Below are 22327 nucleotides of genomic sequence, written 5' to 3' on the forward strand. Positions count from 1 at the left end.
TATCTCTGGAGAAAAGAAAAAGGTGATGTTTCGGGTCAAGACCCGTCTTCAGACTGAGAGTCATGGGAGAAAGAAACTAGAGGGACGTCCTGCTAGTTTTACTGTTCGTATCTCCTTGTTATCACAACCAACAATGGACTGTTGTGGGCTCTTTGGTAATCGGTGCCAGCTCTGATCTGTTCTTTATCTTTCCAAACTTGTAGTTTCCCTTTCCCCTGACTCACAGTGTGATGAAGGGACTTGACCCGTAACGTTACCTATTCCATCTCCCCAGCGATGCTGCCTGTCCTGCTGAGATACTCCAGCATTTTGTGTCTATCTTCGGTGTAAGCCAGCATCTGCTTCCAACACATTTCCCCTGAGATATATTTGGTTCTCCATTTCTGGCCCTTTGCCATCACCAAATGTAATCGCTATTGGCCTCGAGTTAGCCTTATATTGGTTTCCTCCATGCAATATAAATGGAAGCAGTTGTTGAAATGCTTATGATTGCTCCAGTATTATGGAATGGCACCGAAGAAAGCCATTCGGCTTTATCAGGTTCATACCAATTCCTAGGGCACAATCCCGTTCATTCCATTCTCCTTCACTTTGCATCCCTATAACCTATTCACTCTCACACATTGATGCCAATGTCCCTATTGAGTCATTTTTCTCATTAACTTACACTCAGGGACAATGGCATTTAACTCACCAGCACATTTTTGGCATGTGGGAGGAAACTGGAGCATTCAGAGGAAATGTACATGGGTACAGATGAAACATACATGGCTGCTGAAGACATGTTCATAGATACACTATTGAACAAAAGATTATTCCAATTTGATGATTCTTTTCTCTCCCAGGTAGTGAAAACCGTTGTTTCATTTCGTGACTCCATATGTTCTTGCACCCCATGTGATGTAATTGCATTCTACTATTATAATTTCTAATAGTTTGTTTACTCACAGTAATGATATTTGGATTTTTTTGTTTTAAAATTACTTTGTCATTCACCTAGTTTTGCTCATCTGATCAATCTGCATTATCTGGATTTACCAGAGCTAGAGCAATTAGAAATGAATATGATTGAACCCGTGACTGCCAAAATGTTGAGGCAAGAATGCTACCAATGATGAAGGATAAGTGCTTATATAAATTATGCACTTTGTATATTATTTTTAGTGTGTGATAAAATGAGCAGCATCCAGTGAGCTTGTAATGAGTGATGATTACAGTGCACAGACTAAAAACATTGTGTCATTTGTGAACTGCTTGGGGTCACTGTAACTGCTGTCCACAGAGCTTTAAATTTATTATTACAATGGTACTTTCTCAGTTGGACTTGTTGGCACATTATCAAGGCTTCACAATCTGACCCATGTGACACATATCCCACAAGCATTAATGCTGTTTATAGACCACTTCATCTCTTCCCTCGGGAACGATCTAATAGCTTCAACAAGCCTGCACAGAATCAAATCTGCAATGAGATATTTCAGGAAATCCAATTTAATCGTGTAATTGTCAAGGAAAATATTCTGACAATCCATGTTTAACGATGTCTTTACTGTTATAATTTAACTTTGAATAAAAAAAATTAATCCACTTAATTAATATTCGTAATAATCGTTACAAATTCTATAACTAAAATTCAATTAAATCTTGGTGTCTCAGTTCCTAGGGGACCCTGATAAGTTTTACATTTATTGGATCTTTATAAATCTACTTTGAGCAGCACAGTCATTCAGAAGCTAGGTTTGACGTAAACTGGGAACAATGCACATCACAAGGTGACATGAGAGACAGAGAAAATATCTTCAAAGATCCTCAAAAATGCAGAATTAATTAAATTAATACAGTGCCACAGTGCAGAAAGCAAACAAAGACTGCAAAATCTTCCTGCTTTTTTCTTTCATTTCACCCCCTTCTTTGCTGCAGCTGTTGACATAAAGTGGGTACAGTTCCACATGTACGTGCACCATGCTCACTTGGGCATTTCTTGCCTCTCAAGCATTGACTACAGAGAACATCTGCTGCAAAAGCAACCTAATTCCTTATGGGTGACTCGAGAGGATTCAGCCTGCAAAGACAAATCCATTGCAACTGAGCTACTAGCAATCAGCAATAGACATGTTTTTTGTGTGTCTATCTTATGTTTTTAAGTTGCATTGCCTCGTGCTACAATTGCTGATACACAATCAATTAACTGATGCATGAGTTTGTGCCATGCCATGAATAATTTGTCTCTGGCATTCGGGCGTGACATGAACATTGATAAATGAGGTAAATCATGAGAGGAATAAATCGGGTAGATGCACAGAGCCTCTTGCCCAGAGTAGGTGAATTGAAGACCGGAGAACATGGGTTTAAGGTGAAGGGGAAAAGATTTTAAAGGAATCTGAGGGCACAGGAGGATTAAATTGATGTAAAGACAAATGAATATGGAATCAAGACAATTGGACAACAACCAATTTATGAATAGTTTTTCAGCACAATGGCTCAGGTTTTAAATGTGAGTTAAAGGAAAATGGAGAATTGCACCATATGATTCAATTGAGTTAATATCGTAACATTTTTCAGTAAACATCAAACTATTTTTCAGATTTGAGTCTGTCATATTTGGTGGAAATCTATCTATGTCCCCTTTACAGTACAGATATATTTTACAGTATAGATATGATGTTCTAAAAAAGATGAGAAATCTTGATGCAAACTGAAAACTAATGCTGCCTCTTGAAGTATGAACAACCCAATCTAAATTGGTTCATTTATCTTTGTTTGCACTTTTGCTAATACCTCTTGATTAAGAGGGACAGTTATCCAATCTCACCCAAAATGAAATTCTGATGGAGATGGAGATTGGTTTGTGTTGCAGCCAAAAAGGCAAGATATTTTAAAATAGGAAATCTGCTTGATGACTGAGAACTGTACTTTATGTTCCTATGCTCATGTGAGCTGATGCATTGTTCATAACAATACCAGAAATTCAATGCATTTCTAACAAAAAGTTTATTTGCCTTAACTGCTTTATCATTGATCTTTTATGTTCACCTGAAAAAATAAGTACCCTGCATCAGAGCTGTCAAACTACATTTTGAGTGACACTCTGATAGACTGCATTCTCTGCAGTTCACAAGCTATTTACCAAATCAATCAGACATAAAAATCTCAGCGGGTCAAGCAGCAGCTTTTTTCAGACTGGTGTGAAGAAGAATCTCGATCCGAAACATCACCTATTCCTTTTCTGCAGAGTTGATGCCTGACCCGCTGAGTTATTCCAGCTTTTTGTGTCTATCTTCGATTTAAACCAGCATCTGCAGTTACATCCGACCAAATGAATTAGACTGGGTACCAGCAACACTACACGCAATCTTTCTTTTAGAATCTCTCAGAATAAATGCATAATAATATGAAGATTGTAATTTTCTTTCCTACCATAACTTTGATCAACACTGCAAACATTTAGATTGGGTGAATTTGCAAAGGGACTCGCAGTGATGCTCAATAAGTTTTTTATGTCAGTCTATTTTATCAATCTCCTTACCTCAAAGCCTGGCAAAGTTTCATTTTCACATAGAATGACCACCAAGTCCTTAAAACTACTGGAAATTGCATTGTAGTCGGTGACTGTTAGGTTTATTATTATTATTATTGAAAGGCCGAAGTGTTGTGAGGATGGTGGGTAAATGTTTTTGCTGTGTTTTAGTTAGTTAGACCGTACAGCAGATCCGGGCCTCCATCGTCCATGTTTTAGCTTTAATGTTTCTGTTGTGTACAATAGCTTTGGTAAAGGTTACCCCTGAAATCGGAATATAAAATATCTATGAAATAAGAATACAAAATATGCCATTGATAAAAGCAGAGAATACAGGAGGGCAATCTCTCTGCAACCACACCTCAATGAGATCTGATCCTGCCTTGATTAGAGCTCTTCTTCTGTTGCATCTGTCTCCAGGCCTTTTCCTCTGGTAAGGAATCCTTGCAGCCCAGTGATAACTCTTCTCCTGTCTCCAACATTCCTCCAGCTTTTGAACTCCTCATGCTGGCCTTCTACCCTCTCCAGACGTCTTTATTTCCAACTGCCAAACTGTTTTGACTTCTTTACTCCCTTAGCCACTCCAATTTCACCCCTCTGAACAGCACAGAATTGAGTCTGAAAAAGAGTCCCAACCTGAAGCAGATTGTTCTCCAGGGATGCTGCCTGGCCTGCTGAGTCACTCCAGCACTTTGTGTGTGTGTGTTTTAAGAGAATAATACTTCTCTGGGGCAATTTATAATCTGGAATTCATGGTGGCACATCTCCTCTAATATGCATTTACTTGAAGGTTCCTATTTTCATGATGCTCCTTTCCAGTAGAAGTGGGCGTGGGAAATCTATTTACAGATTTTGTAGATAGAAAGCAGATTACTTTTGAGAACTCAGATTTGACAGATGCAGTGAGCAGTGGAAAAGAAAAGCAAGCTAATAATGTGCAGATGCTGTTGTATTGATCAATTCCCCTTTCTTGGCAAAGGCAAGCTTGTGAGAGTAAAAGGTTAATGGTCCAGCACTAAAAAAAATCCTTTCTAGCTTCTCAGTGCTGATTGAAGTGGTGAAGAGTGAAAGAGTGCTAGGTTTCTGCTGTCATTAGCTAAACACAACAGTATTTACATAAGGTGTTGATTCAAACTTGTCAGCCTTTATTATTTCTCTTTGCTAAAAGTTGGATTGGAAGTCAAGTGCACACATGGTAAGATCAGTGCGAACGAACGCTCAATCACTATTTTCTTCAGACTTGGCACGAATCTTTATTGATGCGCCTGAGGTAAATGTCCTGCATTGAAACTATTTGAGTAGACAGGCTGGAGGCTGTCTTCTCTCTGTCTTATGACTGTGCCTGGATAATAGAGAACAATAGATAACTCTCAGCACATCGCAAATCAGTAATCCGATAAGGGAGTTTAGATGGCATCAAGCAGCAGAATATTTTTAGGAATTCACAGCATTTTAATGAGTGTACAGCATTTCTGGTGTACCATGAGTGGATTAACTTTAAACTTATTTACGCTATTCACCAAATATACATATATCATCTGGCTTTTGTTTTGTTTCTATAAATCTTTGTTTCCTATAGAAGATGTCACTTTTGTTATTGCTGCTGTTTTTGAAGAAGGTAACTGATTATTGATTTTATCTCATTGAACCTGGAGCTTTATAAGATTAGTGTTACAAATCCTGAAGGGTTATTAGATTGGTACACAGGATGTGTGGCGTATCCAGATTATAGCTTACAATGAGTGATAGCAAAGGTCTCCATCCTTTGTTTCAGATACAGCCGTTAGCTGTGCTGCCTTTACATACACCATTGAGAACATCAGAACATTCAGATAGAATGATATTTGTTATGGGTATTCACCAGGCCCCGGCATTTGACTTTAGTCACTAATACACTATTACTGTTAAACCCTCTTACCTCAAATTGAATCATGTTGTGCTGTTGTTTTGAGCACAACACATTCCAAAATCAATTTTGCTTGAAGAAAAACAAAAATCAAAATGCTGGAAGAGCTCAATGCATCAAGCTCTGAGCAATGGAGGCAAAATATGGAAGTTAATGTTCTGGGTCAAGACCCTACATCTGGAGTGAGAGGGAAGAGGAAAGATTACCAGCACACATGAGTGTGAGGGTGTTGGGGAGTTGGAACAGAGGCTGGTAAGTGTTAGATGGAACCAGATGGGGAGGGGGTGATCGTCAGATGGAATACAAAATACTTATGAAGTCAAAGAGTATCTCAAGCCCTCCAATCCAGGCAACACCCTTGTGAATATTACCCTTGAGGTACCTTGCGTATCTGTGCCTCACCATTCTTGTGCATAATCACAATAAACTTGAACTTGGATCACATCTCTCCTGTAGTATGGCGATCAGAACTACACACAATACTCCAAGTGCAGCCTAACCAACTTCTTTGTACAACTGTAACATGATATCACAAATCTTGTATTCAATGTCTTGGCCGATGAAGGCAAGCATAACATACTCCTTCTTTCCTACCGTCTGCCTGTGTTGTCACTTTTAGGGAACTATATACTTGTATTCCAAGGATGCTGTGTTCAACAACACTCCAATTCACTCGCCCACTTTCTCAGTTGATCTCACTTTGTCAACCTTCTTCACTATCCACTACACCATCAATATTGGTGTCATCTACAAACCACCTCCAGTTTAAATTCCATTTGGAATATTTTGGAGGACCAGGAACCAAGAACCAAGAACTTACTAATCATACAGCTCCATTCCCATCTAAATAGATATATATCTAACAATACCACCTTTGTTGGACAAATAACAGGTAACAATGAGTCAGATTACAGGGAGATTCATAATCTGATTGAATTGTGCCAGAACAACAATCTTACTCTCAATGTCAGCAAGACCAAGTAGCTGATTGTTGGTATCAGGAGGAGAAAATCGGCAATTCATGAACCTGTCTTCATTGTTGGGACAGCGATGGAGAAAGTCAACAGCTTCATGTTTCTGGACATGCATATCTCTGAAGATCTGTCCTGGGTCCAGCACATTGATGCAATCACAAAGAAACCTCATCAACACCTCTATTTCTATAGGGCAACACGGTGGCGCAGCGGTAGAGTTGCTGCCTTACAGCAAATGTAGCGCCGGAGACTCAGGTTCGATCCTGACTACGGGCGCCGTCTGTACGGAGTTTGTACGTTCTCCCCGTGACCTGCGTGGGTTTTCTCCGAGATCTTCGGTTTCCTCCCACACTCCAAAGACGTACGTATGTAGGTTCATTGACTGGGTAAAAAATGTAAAAATTGTCCCTAGTGGGTGTAGGATAGTGTTAATGTGCGGGGCCGCTGGGCAGCGCGGACACGGTGGGCCGAAGGGCCTGTTTCCACGCTGTATCTCTAAATCTAAAAATCTAAAAATCTAAAAATCTAAAAATCTAAAAATCTAAAAATCTAAAAATCTAAAAATCTAAAAATCTAAAAATCTAAAAATCTAAAAAATTTCCTTAGTAGATTGAGAAGATTGAGAAGATTGAGAAGAAGGGTCTCGACCCGAAACATCACCCATTCCTTCTCTCCTGAGATGCTGCCTGACCTGCTGAGTTACTCCAGCATTTTGTGAATAAATACCTTTGAGAAGATTTGGTATGTCGATAAATACTCTATTGAACCTCTAGGTGTATATGGGTAGAGAGCTGATTGCTTGTATCAATGCTGAGGAATGAGTAACCTTAACACCCAGGAATGAGGGAAACTGCAGAAAGTGATAGACATTGCCCAGTACATTACAGGTAATGACGTCCCCACTATTGAAGTGATCTATGTCAGCAGGGTTGCCATTTTCCTTGTGGCAGTGATGCACTTAGACAATAGACAATAGACAATAGACAATAGGTGCAGAAGGAGGCCATTTGGCCCTTCGAGCCAGCACCGCCATTCAATGTGATCATGGCTGATCATTCTCAATCAGTACCCCGTTCCTGCCTTCTCCCCATACCCCCTGACTCCGCTATCCTTAAGAGCTCTATCCAGCTCTCTCTTGAATGCATTCAGAGAATTGGCCTCCACTGCCTTCTGAGGCAGAGAATTCCACGGATTCACAACTCTCTGACTGAAAAAGTTTTTCCTCATCTCAGTTCTAAATGCCCTACCCCTTATTCTTAAACTGTGGCCCCTTGTTCTGGACTCCCCCAACATTGGGAACATGTTTCCTGCCTCTAACGTGTCCAACCCCTTAATAATCTTATACGTTTCGATAAGATCTCCTCTCATCCTTCTAAATTCCAGTGTATACAAGCCTAGTCGCTCCAGTCTTTCAACATATGATAGTCCCGCCATTCCGGGAATTAACCTAGAGGTTAAGGACATTAATCATTATCCATCATATCTTTCAGTCCAAGAACGAGAGGGAAGGGGTTTAAGGAGAGAGGGGAAACACTTAATAGGAACCTGGGGGGGGGGGGAGGGGTAACTTTTTCACACATAGAATAGTGAGTAAATGGAACTAGCTGCAAGAGGAAGTAGCTGAGTTAGGTAGAATAACAATATTTGAAAAAACATTTGGACAGGTACTTGGATAGGAACAGTTAACAGGGATATGGATGTGGAACTAGCTTAGATGGGGAATCTTGGTTGGCACGGACAAGTTGGGCCAAGGGGCTCGTTTCTATGCCATACGATTACGACTCTATTAGATAAACCAAAGGCAGTCTGTGAGACTAATGTGTCGAGGGCATTTGTTCAGCCCTCAAGGGTGATCTGGAGATTCTAGATGCCTGTCACTTTAATTCTCCATTCTGGCCCATCCATCCATGGCTCCATTTACTTGCCATTACCTTAATTGTTGAGTGGAAGAGTGGGTGTGGAATGGAGACTTAAAGTGACAGGCAACTTGCTTCCTCTGTTAGCATCAGAACTGACCATTTCTGTAGTACATCAACTGTGTGTAATATCTAACCCGATTATTTTATTTTCTCCATTGTCACTGCCTGATCTGCTGGACATTTCTGACAGCTCTGACTAACATTTTGTTTGTTTTCTTATCTTTCCCCAACTCCACTTTAACCTTTAAACCAGATGGCTTCGTAATTGGTTAGCACCAAGGAAACTCTAGCCCTACTCGAGTAGAGAGGCTGCCTTTATCACTGCTGTCCATTTTCCCGCCATCCCTGCAACTAAGCATTTTCTTCTTTTTCCCAGTTGTGACCAAGGGTCTTTCACCCAAAACATTATCCCTGTTTCTTGCCCCACCGATGACCTGCTGAGCGTGTCCAGCACTTTTCTGTTTTCATTTCTCTCCACCTTTTTCTCTCCTCTCCGTAATGCCAAAGGTTTGCTTATTCTGAGTTCTGGAAAAGTAATCCCTCTGCCCAGCAATCTCCTCCCAGCTCCCATTACAAAGATTCCCTGAAGATAGACACAAGATGCTGGAGTAACTCAGCAGGACAGGCAGCATCTCTGGAGAGAAGGAATGGGTGACGTTTCGGGTCGAGGCCCTTCTTCAGACTGATGTCAGGAGAGTGGGCGGTACATAGATCAGGAAGTGTAAGGTGTGAAAGCAGAACAAAGAAAATGGAGATCAAGGAAAATGTAGAATAGATCGTTGTTAGCTGGGACAAGGTAATAACAAATCAAACAGAGATTTTAAAAAACTGGAGTAACTCAGCGGGACAGGCAGACTCGACCTGAAACATCACCCATTCCTTCTCTCCAGAGACACTGCCTGTCCCGCTGAGTTACTCCAGCTTTTTGTGTCTGTCTTCAGTTTTATCCAGCATTTGCAGTTCCTTCTTACACAAACTGAGATAAAATGGAGTCGGAGACAGTAAGACTGGTCGGAGAACTGGGAATGGGAAGGATGGAGAGAGAGAGAGAGGGAAAGCAAGGGTCACGAAGTTAGATAAATCAATGATCATACTGCTGGTATCCCCTGTGCGGCAGCTTCAGACATCCCCCTCTCTATCCCCTCCCTGGAGGTTTTCCTCTTCCTGTAGTCTTAAAATTTATCTGCTCCCAACAGCCCAAACCTCTTTATTTCTCACTCCATGATACACATTTTCTATTCGCCCACCCAGTGCTGGGGACAGTTCTTAGGCCATAACTCTTGCACGTTACGAAAATCCTTTTGTTGTTTATTATTATTTTTACAGAGTACTATGTCTACATATCTGTTATGCACATATCTGTTGTGCTGCTGCAAGTAAGATTTTCATTGTTCCACTTTGGAACATTAGACTTTAGAGATACAGTGTGGGCCAGCAATCACACCGTTCACTCTCCTACACACACTAGGAACAGTTTTTGTTACCACTTACCGAAGCCAATTAACCTACAAACCTGTACGTCTTTGGAATGTGGGAGGAAAGCGGAGAAACCCACACATTCCCAGGGAAATGCACGAAGTCTGTAAAGGCTGCACCAGTAGTCAGGATCGAACCCAGGTCTCTGGCGCTGTAAGGCAAGAACTCTACTGCTGCGCCACTGTTTTGCACGAGATAGGACAATAAAGCATTCTTGACTCTTGGCCTCTGCCAGAGGTTGGAGAAAGCAGGGGATAAAATATTGCTGCTATTACAATGGCGAGAAATCGGATCAGTTCATGGTCAAGTAATTCTATCCTGATATTTTAAACTCCACTCTTGCCCATTGAAGCACTAAATTTGAATCCAATTATTCTGCAAATTGTATCACAAAATGCCCCACAGATAAAATCGTCTGAGCTTCAGATGCTCACGCTGAAAGATATTAAATTGCCTTTTCCATCATACATTCACAATGTTTTCAATGACTCTCTTTTGATATTTTGCAGCATTTTGAACTTATTGCATTTATTTAAAAGAAAAATTCTCAAATCCATTATGTACTTTGATGCAATTCCCATTCAGAGAATACCCATTCATATCATCGACCACCAGAGCTTTAATAATACTACTCTTGAGTTAGATGAAATGTATAGGATTGCAGATGCTTGACAATAGAAATGCTGCCTTTCCCGCTGAGTTACTCCTGCATTTTGTGTCTACCTTCAGTTAGACGTTAGGGCGAACAATTTAAGCTTTACATTTGCACTCTTGGCATGAGCAGGACTCTAAACATCCAGTGTATGTTTTCCCGAATTATTTCTGCTCAGTCTTTTGCAACAACCAATGTCTTTGCATGTGCAGTGCCTGCAAAAACTAATTGCAACTGATAGGTGGTAACTTTGGCCAATTATAAAGGTAAACACTTAAAGTGATAAATGCATCTGTTTCACAGTGGACTTTATTTTGAATGGTAAAGGACACCTAATCCAGGCCACAAACAGCTTATTCTGAGCTGCAACACTCAGTCTGCCAGGTAAGGGTTATGGCTTGCAGAGAATGAGCAAGGCTATCTCTGTGTGCAGCAGCAATTTGCAATCAGGTCTTTCTTAGACACACGGACATCCCTGTGGCATTTGGAGCCCTCAGTATGGCTGTTGATGTGAGTTCACTGGGTGGGGACAGATTGCCTGCATATTAAGCCTAGTGGGTATGCTGGGCTTGGAACATCTGACATTACTGTCTCACAGAACATTCCTAAAAATATTTGTAATCTGCCAAAAAATAGATAAAATAGATAAGAACTTCAGCCTGAAGCTGAAAGCTTACGTCATGCATAACAAAGGTATGTTTTCACCTTGACATTCTGCACTTTTGGAAATGCATAGTGCTAAAGGCGGAATGAAAACAGTTGCCAGATTATTTTCAATTTATTTTTTTGCCTGTAGCGTAAACTTGTCTGTGCTATGAATGTCTGCCGAACAGAAAGCTTTAGTTTTGAATGATGCTTGCTGTGACAGAATAGGCAGCCTTTAATCATTGAACCTGAGCACAATGTGCACTGTGTTTGTCCAAAGAAAAATGCTTATGACACTCAACAATACATCTTTATTTGGTACTGTGCACAGTTGTTACCTTCCTGCATTTAGTGTAATCGTACGAGTCATTAGTCTAAATGAAGAAAAATATCTGAAATTTGCAGATAAGCCAGGGATTGTTCATTTGACAGGGCAAAAATGTTCAAACTGTAACAGAACCATTAGGAAAGTGGTTCAATTGGTTCCAAGTCACTTCAAAGGTCAGCAGAGAGAGACATTGCGTGTTTTTTCAAGCTGGTAAGATAGAAAACATTATTAGTTACTTTGGAAGAGGATGTGGGAACTATACATTTCCAAGTTATCACTGGCTTGAGCACAGTTCTTCCTTCCTAACTGACTTGATTGAGAGTGTGGATTTTTTTTTGTCATCAGCAGTTTTTCCCTTTTTTTGAAATTTCTTTGGATGGCAGTAAAATTTAAAATTTTACAGCCACTAACACTGTTAAGGCTTTAAAATGTCATGAGATCAGGAATGTTTCTTATCAAAGCTGAGAAAACTAAAATGAAATGTTTAATGATAAGTTGGCAATGTCTGCTGGACCACAATGTGTGAAAATGTGAACAGTTACTAAAAGATTGAAGTTGCTGGAGATTCTTCGAGCAGATTTTAACATGGCATTTAATCATAACATGCATTCGACAGTTTCCGGATTTCCTTTGATATTTCCTGCATATCTATGAGAATTTTAAACTGTGGTCGTTGAATATGAGAGAGAATTTAAATGATCTATCAAAAGCTTAAAAGAAAACCATGGATTTGGAAAAAGTGGGTTGGAGATTATTCTGCCCTAAATAAATGTACTCGGGTGGTACAGTGCTGAGGTCCAATGCCTATTTCTCCCAGGTTCACTGTAGTATAGTTCCTAATAGAAACATAGAAACATAGCAAATAGGTGTAGTAGGCCATTCGGCCCTTCGAGCCAGCACCACCATTCAATATGATCACCCCATTTCCATGCTTTTCCCCCATATCCCTTGAATCCTTTAGCCCTAATATTTTGTGGTGGAACACAACAGGTGAACCATTCAATACGTGGTGTAATGAATTGCTAATTGCCGTGCATGAAGCATTTATTATCCACCAAATACAGAGCACCTGGAAAATTAATCCTGCGGGAACCGATGTCAGGGCTTCAGCAGTTATAATGGACCTGACCACGGAAGGACGTTCTGTTTGAAGTTGCTCCAAAGTTCTCTGACTCCAATATCATCAGGGGTCTGCAGAAAAGGCAGCTCCCAGGCTTACAGGCAATGATTGTGAGTGAATGGTGAATAGGGCCGAATGGCCTACTCCTGCACCTATTGTCTATTGTCTATATGGTTCTTAAAAACCATCCTGTACAATCCTAACCACAACGTTATCTCAGCATCAAACTACTATGGAGTTTTTACTGCTAGGTTTGCACTCCATTGTTTGGCTTGCAATGTTATGGTCTGGTTTACCACATATAACTGATAATTTGTTGTTTCTTTATTTGTTATGTTGTTGCATTTAATGCACCTGCAAAGCTGCAGCTAGTAAGATTTTCATTGTTGCGATCGCGGTGCATATGACAATGAAACACTCTGGACTCTCTCTTGCATGCCAACCTGCGCAGTGGCCCCTTCCTTCCCTGGGGAACCTGGTGTTCCATCATTTCTTCTCAGAGGAGGAATCAGAAAGGAGAGCCTACTTTAAAAGTAAGCTAAAAGACTAAAAACGTTTTTTTTAACTTAAAGGCTAGTGTAGATACACACGCAGATGCCTTGTTGCTTTGTCCCCTTGCTGTGTGATGCCCGGAAACATGGGAAATCGTTCTCCAACTCGAGTCAATGTTTCAAAGAACCAGGATCCCATTTGCCATTACAGATTGGTTGGTAGTTTGACAGGGTAAAGGCACAGAGCTTTTTTCTCCCATGGTAGGGGAATCGAGAACAAGAGGGCATAGGTTTAAAATGTGAGGGGAAAGATTTAATAGGAACCTGAGGGGCAATGTTTTCACACAGAAGGTGCCCGAGGAAGGAGTTGAGGCAGGTACAATAATTGAAAGCCATTTGGACAGGTACACGGATAGGAAAAGATTAGAGGGATATGGGGAAAATGTGGGCAAATGGGACCAGCATAGATGGGCTTTTTGATTGGCATGAATGAGTTGGGCCGATGTACCATGCTGTATGATTCTATCACTCTATGACCATCCTCTCAGGCAGTGGATTTTGGGACGTTGGCATTATGGAGATAGAAAGTTAGTGAAGCAGTTGTTGAGGCATTCATTTTGAGATGCCGTTTCCACCAGTCCCCTGATATCAGCCTCATGTCACCATAAGTGTGAGTTGCACTTTTCAAATGCCATGGATTATGGTGGCAAAGACACAGTCATCGGCGATGGCCAGTTTTCATCAGTTGCTCACCAATATACACGTTGAAAAGACTTGGCATCAGGCCTAAACTTTTGGAAAACCATGGGTTTGCTCTATTTGTGTAGGAAAGAACTGCAGATGCTGGTTTAAATCGAAGATAGACACAAAAAGCTGGAGTAACTCTGCGGGACAGGCAGCATCTCTGGAGAGAAGGAATGGGTGATGTTTCGGGTCGAGACCCTTCTTCATTTTGCTCTATTGGATGTTTAACAGGTTAGCTGTCAATAGATGGCTTAATAAATAGATGGTTAATAGTGCATCAACCACTTGGTCAATATCAATAGTCAATAGTCATTTATTTGTCACATACACATAAATGTGCAGTGAAATGAAAAATTACCCGCAGTTCAACAATAAGACCAATAAGAATAATCAATAAAAATGCAATAACACATACAATCATAAACTAACACCAAACAAAAGAAACATCCATCACAGTGAGTCTCCTCCAGTCACCTCCTCACTGTGATGGAAGGCCAGAATGTCTTTTTCTCTTCCCTGCCGTCTTCTCCCGTGGTCAGGCTGTTGAAGTTGCCACGTCGGGGCGGTCGCGGCTCCCGACATTGAAGCCCCCGCCGGGCGGGGAAAACCCCGCGGCCTATTCCAGGCCGTAATTGTTTGACTAAACGCGCAGAACTCATTCAGCTGCATCTTTAGATGTTTGCCTTCTGCCAGGTTATGTTGTTGTTGTTAGACAATGCAAAGCACTAGAGTGCAGTCACCAATGCTCTCTTCACAACCAACACTCCAACAAACAAGGTCAAACCAATGGCAACTTCAGCTCTAGGTCTACACAGCCTCCTGGACATTTCCCATTGTTTGCAGGCCTGATAACTTTGCAGTCCTTAAACAGAGCTGTGCAATAGTAATAGATTACCAAACAGCAGAGAAAACATTCAAGTAAGTTCTCAAAACTTCCTTGAAAAATTACAACATATTCCCAACTGCAGAGATTCTATGGCCCATAAGCAGTCAAAATTGAGAAGGAGCATTTGTAATGGGGTTGAGAATATTGAATCTATATTTTGGGAGCATGCTCAGATGTTTTTTTTTTAAAAACCTCATCAACTTTCGATAAAAAATATTCTTCTAACCGGTTTCCTGCAGGCAAGGCTCCACTTCCCCCTGCTGTGTTGACCTGTGAGAGCTACATAGGTTGCTGTGGGAAGCCATGTGTGGAACTGCTGCCTATGGTCCATGATTCACAAGGCTCCATCCTGTGACTGATCAAATCATTTACGATTATTTTCCAAGGTTTGCCAGGAAATAAAATGCATTCTATCCTCCGCCCCTCATTTCTGAAGTAGCATCAAAATGAATCTCCAACGGAATTTGTCTCATTTAACAGTGAGCCTCTACCTCCTTTGCCCACCAGAGGTACGGACTTATGGTGAGGTGCAAGTTTCCCCCTGACATTGCTAGAACCGTTCTGCAACTCTGGGCCCCGGTATTAAGTACTGCAGAATAAGAATGGGGCAGATGAGAAACAGCTGAGCCTTGTCCCCTCCTCAATCGGCCTCTGTATAGGTTCAGCTTTTTTATTATTGTCACGTGTACCAAGGTACTACCTTCCAGAGGAAGGAAAACCCAGATAGGAAATAGATTTAGGAAGTTTATCTGATATTTATTCTACTGCTGAGCAGTGAAGTCAACACCACTGTCATACCAGCAGAATTAGTGAACTCAATGCATCCAGAAATCAAAAGGGACTAAATGGGATAGCTGACAAAAATGGGCAAGACGTTTGTGATATGAAAACAGAACATCCTGAAAATACTTGGTGGATCCAGCAGTCCCCATGGAGAGAGAACCAAAATGTCATCTTGATGATCTTTTTTTAATCATGATTGTAATGTTGCGTTAGGCCATGTCAACTGACTGCAGTGCAGGCAGCAGAGAGGCTCAGTGTTTCCACCAGCCAGTGTACCTTGGCCATATTGCTGACTGGCTGGAGGTCTGAGAGACATGGAGAATAGATTAATAATGGGGTGGGTGGTCAGTAAGGTTTTTGAAGGCAGCGCAGGACTCTGTGACGGAACTGCAGAGTCGGAGAGGCGTGCCATGTCCTTGGGTGCCCAGCAAATACTCGCTCAGAATGAAGCTGGAAAAAAACTATGTCAGTCACTGTCAGGGGTTGGAGCCAGATCATCTGGATGCAATGCAGCAAGGAATTCAGTGACATCACACATGTGTTTTAATGTCAGGAAATACATCTTTAACTCTCATATCCCAGTGCACCCTGCATCTATGAACGTGGGTTTTGTAGAAGCCTTGATCAAGAAAATGCCCTTCAGCACCTGTGACCACATCCCATAGATTTGGCTGTTTGGAGCTGCAAACATTCGTGGAATCATCTCAACAGCCAGAAGATATCACCCTGCAACTAATCTGTACATAGTTAGTATAAGACAATAACTGCAGATTCTGGTACAAACCGAAGGTATTTATTCACAAAATGCTGGAGTAACTCAGCATTAGTATATAGTTAGTGGTCCTTCTAATCAGCATTGATAGTGACTCCTTCCTGACACCAAAATCACATACTGCAGTGGAAGGTTCAATGGGAGCTTTGCCTGTTGCACTCGGCTGCAAAGTTGCAGCACTGAGCTCGAATCTCTCTTCCATACTAATTGACATCAAGAATTACTTACTGCACAATTTTCCTGTGGACATTAACGAAGAGCAAAGCAACAGCCTAACTGGTACATTGTCTATTGCGTTTGCTTCCCCTAACCCCTGAGTGTGAATAACACCGACATGTAACCATGGAGAAAATAAACCATGGTTCTGTTTCGCCATCCCCTTTGTGGAGTGAGGGAATGTAATGGAGTGCATTATTCACTGAGTCACTGGGAATCCTCATTCTACACGAGTGTGTATGTATTTTTATGCTTCACGCCTCGGCCTATTTCACATCAATCTCCCTGTAATAGTTTTGCTTGGGCAACTTACAACCCACTGGTATGAATATTGATTTCTCTAACTTCGTAATTCTTGCATTCCCTCTCTCTCCATCCCTCCCCCACCCAAGCCGTACCAGCTTCAAAGTCTGAAGAAGGGTCTCGACCCGAAACGTCACCCATTCCTTCTCTCCCGAGATGCTGCCTGACCTGCTGAGTTACTCCAGCATTTTGTGAATAAAAACCAGCTTCAAAGTCGTCTTGTTGAGTCTCATTGTCTGTACTTGTTCTCTCCTAGCACACAGCTAACAATGGTCTGTTTCCTTTATCATCGTCACTTTTTTAACATATCCTTCCTTCATTTGCTCTATATCTTTCTACATCTCTCATTTCAATAGTCAATAGTCAATAGTCAATTTATTTGTCACATACACATAAATGTGCAGTGAAATGAAAAATTACCCGCAGTTCAACAATAAGACCAATAAAAATAAGCAATAAAAATATGCAATAACACATACAATCATAAACCAACACCAAACAAAAGAAACATCCATTACAGTGAGTCTCCTCCAGTCACCTCCTCACTGTGATGGAAGGCCAGAATGTCTTTTCTCTTCCCCTGCCGTCTTCTTCTGCGGTCAGGCTGTTGGAGTTGCCACGTCGGGGCGGTCGGTGCTCCCGACATTGAAGCTCCGCGCTGGATGGTGAAAGGCCCGCGGCGGGCCGACCCAAGCCCCGCGATTCGGGACGGGCGAAGACGCTGCCTCTGCCGCTGCCGGAGCTCCCGTCTATATCTCTCATTTCCCTTCTCCACCCGAAATGCCACTAATTCCTTTTCTCCAGGGATGCTGTCTGACCCGCTGAGTTACTCCAGCATTTTGTGTCTGTCTCCATAATAGTTGTAGTGCTGCCAGAACAAAGATGGAAGAGCTCTGTTGAGCCTTTCACTTTGTCATAAGATCAGCCATGCTTGCACCTTACGAAGGAATAAAAACTTGGCTTTGGAGTATAATTTGATGGTACTGCAACAAATAGAGGAAGATGCATGGGATTACTGAGCCTCAACAGCTGCAGGAGAAATACCCCCAAAAAACAGCAGCTGTGGAAAGGCTTCTGGCTGACGAAGGCCATTAAAAAAAAAACCAAGGCAAGGAAAGGAAATTACATGTAAAGACAACAGTGACCCGGGATCAACAATAATTATATCCACATGGACCTCACTTGGTGACTAAACCATTGTTAAGATGGTCCATTCAATATGGGAGGCCCTTCATGTGAATAATGCTTGGGGCCTGACTGACCTTATGCTTAGTTTGAACACAGCATGGTTGCAATTTGGTACAGAGCACCATCATATCATGTGGCAGATGGGAAGGGAGAAATGCAGAGGCCAGGTAGAAGAAAGCCACCAGTGACATCGGGCTGCTTTGCCACTCAATTAAATCATGACTCCCCTGCGATTTAATTCCATTTATTTCGCATTGGCTTCATAACACTTTACATCCTTATCTTACAACAATCCTTTTGGGTTTCAGTTTTAAAGTCACCCACAGTGACCACTGAGTATATAGAAGAGAATTACACAGCTCCACCAAGCTTTGTGTGAAGAGGTGTTTAATGGCCAAACTCTTCTGTTCCTTGGGATATGAAAATGTTGTGGTGATTTGATTAGAGTTTCAGGATTTGATCAGATGATGATGCAATTAGAGAGAATTACAATCCTTTACAAGGGGACTAATGTCATAGATGTCAAAATTCCTTGGTGAGCCAGCACAATGGATCATCTACGTCTGTGGGAGATATTTTGGAGAAACTCTCTGATCTCAAAAGCACACTGAGGTTTTACATCTTTGAGCACCAAGTCAACAACAAATGAGTAAATACAGTTTCAATGGTCACAATTACAGTTCACTTCAACAGTCACAATGGGGACATGGATTTTGTAGAAATATGTATTTATAATAGGAGCACATCACAACAAACAAGAACACCTCTGCATATACAAACACCTTTGTTTGGGCTCCAGACACACAAAACAGTCTTCTTTGCCATTGCATGGAGAGATAGCACTCTGCAAATGACTGTACATTCATGCAGATATCCCAGTCTTAGACTGAAGACTGGTTTTCATTTGTATTAACAGGTTGTGACCCCCGTCCCATGACTCCTGATAGATGTTCCCTACCTTGCACTTGCTGGCAATTTTAAACTACCAAAGGATGCATTGGGAATGGTTTGCAAATAGGATTGTGTGTTTTAAAACTTCTTTCATCCATTGCCTCCTAACACCTATCCATGTTCTCCAGAGATGCTGCCTGACCCGCTGAGTTATTCCAACACTTTGTGTCCTTTTGCGAAAGTAATCCTGGATGCTTGAGTGTTGACTGAATGAGAACATTTCCTGTTTACAGTTGTCATGGGACGTTGCTTGGGCACTTGGTAAATGATATCAATGAAGCTTGGTACTCCTGCCTGCCTTGTGGCTTAAAGTGCCGTGCCTTCCTTCACTGCTGTTTACCACTTTTCATGGGCAGGGAGTCAAAAATTATCCCTAACCAACCAAAGCTTCAGCAACCTGCATGGTCAATATTTGACTAGTATTGCAAGTATCACGGGTGGCAGCTTGACAGATTTTAGTGGGCAATGTTGTCAGCAGCAGGAAGGAATGTCCGTGTAGGTACAAGGATCAGATTCTGAGAGACTCCATAGATTGCCCATTATGTCCCCTGATGAAATGACGTGGACAAGCAGGCGTGTCTGGATCCGAGTGGTTACACGTCCTTCTGCCAGCTTGGTGCCAAATGTCTGGCATGTAAATTCTTGTGATTTTTGTCCCCACTGGCCAGTCCAGGGCAGACCTTGGCAGGTAGAAAGGAATGCCCACACCGTACATGTGGTTCAGGCTGAGTTTGCCAGGTGGTGAAAGAATTCTGCTCCACTCCAGGTCTGTTGAAGAAAAGCCCTGCACTGGAAGGAACCCAACGGCAAACACCATGGGGAAACTCCTACACAAGCAATTAGGTAGAAACAGCATTGCAGTTGGCCATCTACAGCAGCGAGAGAGGCTGCCTTCCAAGAGCCAGGGGGTCTCTCCTTTAAGTGGAGACATTATGCAACAAACACAACGTAGATGTCATCCAGTGTCTGTCTTTAACAATTGAATAGCAGACAAACAGCTGCCAGGCACTTAATCACAGAAGGATGTAGCTACAACTTACTTAGCAACATATCAATGACTGTTTCTCTGTTGTAAAATAAATCCATTCATCTTCATTTGGCGCTTTTAGTAATGTACAATAACTAGTAACCATTTTTTCTTTTCTTTTTCTTAAAATGTAATTCTGTGCAGAACAAAACCCATCGACTAATTGTTGTGGGGGAACTGAAAATGGAAAAATTTATATATTTTATTTCAATTAAACTGATCAGCCAACAGAGAGGCAGATTGTCTTTGCAGCAGCTGTATATTTTATTTTAATGCTTTGAACAAATGTTCAAATTTCATTTTCCCTTTGGGTGTGAAAAAGCTGAAAAGATGTATGATTTGTTTTTAATCTAAAATCCATCTGTTTGCTAAGTAGTGTACTGGAGCTCCAGTTGGATGTGTGGAAGTGTCTTGCCTGGTGTCTCCAAGGAATCCATGGAGAAGCTTACAAGCATGCAGTGGGGTTTAATGTTTGCTGAGTGTAGCTGGTGATGTAACTACTGTGGAAGTACAAGTTTCCTTTCTCCAATTGTCAGGCCACACAAGGATTGAAAAATGATCCGTTCAACAAATTAGCATAGCAAAGCTACACCACTGTACGTCTGCATACACACAGTGCACTAGATAGACACATCTTGGCAACCGGCTCCTCTGCTGATGCTCATTCATGTCAAATGGCCAATCATAAATGGAATTCCCACCACATCCTTGCACCACATGGTTCAGCTAGAAATCCTTCAGCGCTGTTGGGTCGCACTGAGGAGAATGATTTGTTGCAATGTATTGCAGATTGTGCAATGATATAGCCAATTGGGCAAGAATCCTGCTTATGATCAATGGAGGCGGTCTATGGTAAAGATGTGCTGTGTGAATTATCAAGCAAAGACTAAATTGATCCAGATACAAATGATCACACACAGCACTTTCACCTTGCAAGGAGTCAATGTCTTCAGGGAAGATTAATTACCATAACAACTTGTATTTATATAAAGACATTAATATGGGAAAATGTTCCAACATTTGTCAAATAATGTCCAGTATAAGTCAGCTGGGAAACTGGGTGAATGGGATTTGATAGCTGTCAGGACATGGAGAGACCAAGTGGCCAAATGAAAAGCCATGGGTGGGAATTTCAGGAGCAGGTGCAGGGATGGAGAGAGGGAGAGCTTACTGAGGTATAGGAAGGCGATTTTAATTTGGGCAAGGAAATGTGGTCAAAGAACGATGTGGAGGCAGTTCAATTCATCATCTGTTCCAGTTCTTTTAGTTAGTTGTGTAATTACTGTCAAAATTCCCTTTTCTTTCCGTACAATTATTCTGCTTTTGTTCCTCTCATATCCAGATTCAAGGACAGTTTCTTCCCAGCTGTTATCAGGCAACGGAACCATCCTATCACCAACTAGAGAGTGGTCCTGACCTATATCTACCTCATTGGAGATCCTGGGACTATTTCTAAACAGACTTACTGGACTTTATCTTGCACTAAACGTCATTCCCATTTATCCTGTGTCTGCACTGTGGATGGCTTGATTGTGATCATATATAGTCTTTCCACTGACTGAATAGCACACAACAAAAAAGCTTTTCACTATACCTCGGTACATGTGACAATGGAGCAGTCTGCACGGGGCCACATTGTTGAATACTGATGAAAAAAAATACTTCTGCTAAGAGCACATAGGCCAATGCCATTTGTTGCATCCAGAGTAGCTTAAAGCAATACGCCTGGTTTATATCACCACAGTCCTAATATAACCAGGGATTCTGGAAGGGAAATCAGTCTAACATTTGGGCAGAATGAGTCACAACTCCTTCAGTTCAAAAAATCATTCCAGGCCTTCTAGGTCGGTGCATTTCACAACAGCACTCCACCTCTGCTCCCAAGTTCTGTACAGTTGGGACTCGGGATAAGCAGTAGACTAAATGGCCTCACTGTCGGAAATTGCAATCTCTGTCTTGAGACTGAGTCTGACTGGCAGCAGGTATTTGGCAAATGTACACTGCGCCTGGTGTAGCCATGCTGGCATCTGTGCTGTCTTTGTGCATGTTGCTGAGCGTTTGCAGTCAGAGGAGCAGCTGCCTGTGTGTGGACTAGTGTTAATGCAACCGCTCAGATTGATTTCCAGCTCTGTACCAAGAGACTCTTGTACTGTTTTCCCTGGAGGTACAGATGCAAATGTGTCTATAGGCAGAGATACCAATGGACGTCAACATAGACAAAGCCCTGTTTATGCACAAGGCCACAAACTTAAATTTTTGAACTGTAATTCCCAGCCAAAACTAAACTAAACTAGACTCTGGTGGTGGGGTTCAGAAAAAAGCCTTGATCCTGGCTGGAGCTGTGAAATAAATTCATATTCCAATAAATCTATGATTCCAATAGTTTCCCTGTCTATGCGTGCGTGTGTGTGTGTGTGTGTCAATGTCTG

The sequence above is a fragment of the Rhinoraja longicauda genome, chromosome 4 (assembly GCF_053455715.1).
Source record: "Rhinoraja longicauda isolate Sanriku21f chromosome 4, sRhiLon1.1, whole genome shotgun sequence".
NCBI lineage: Eukaryota > Metazoa > Chordata > Chondrichthyes > Rajiformes > Arhynchobatidae > Rhinoraja > Rhinoraja longicauda.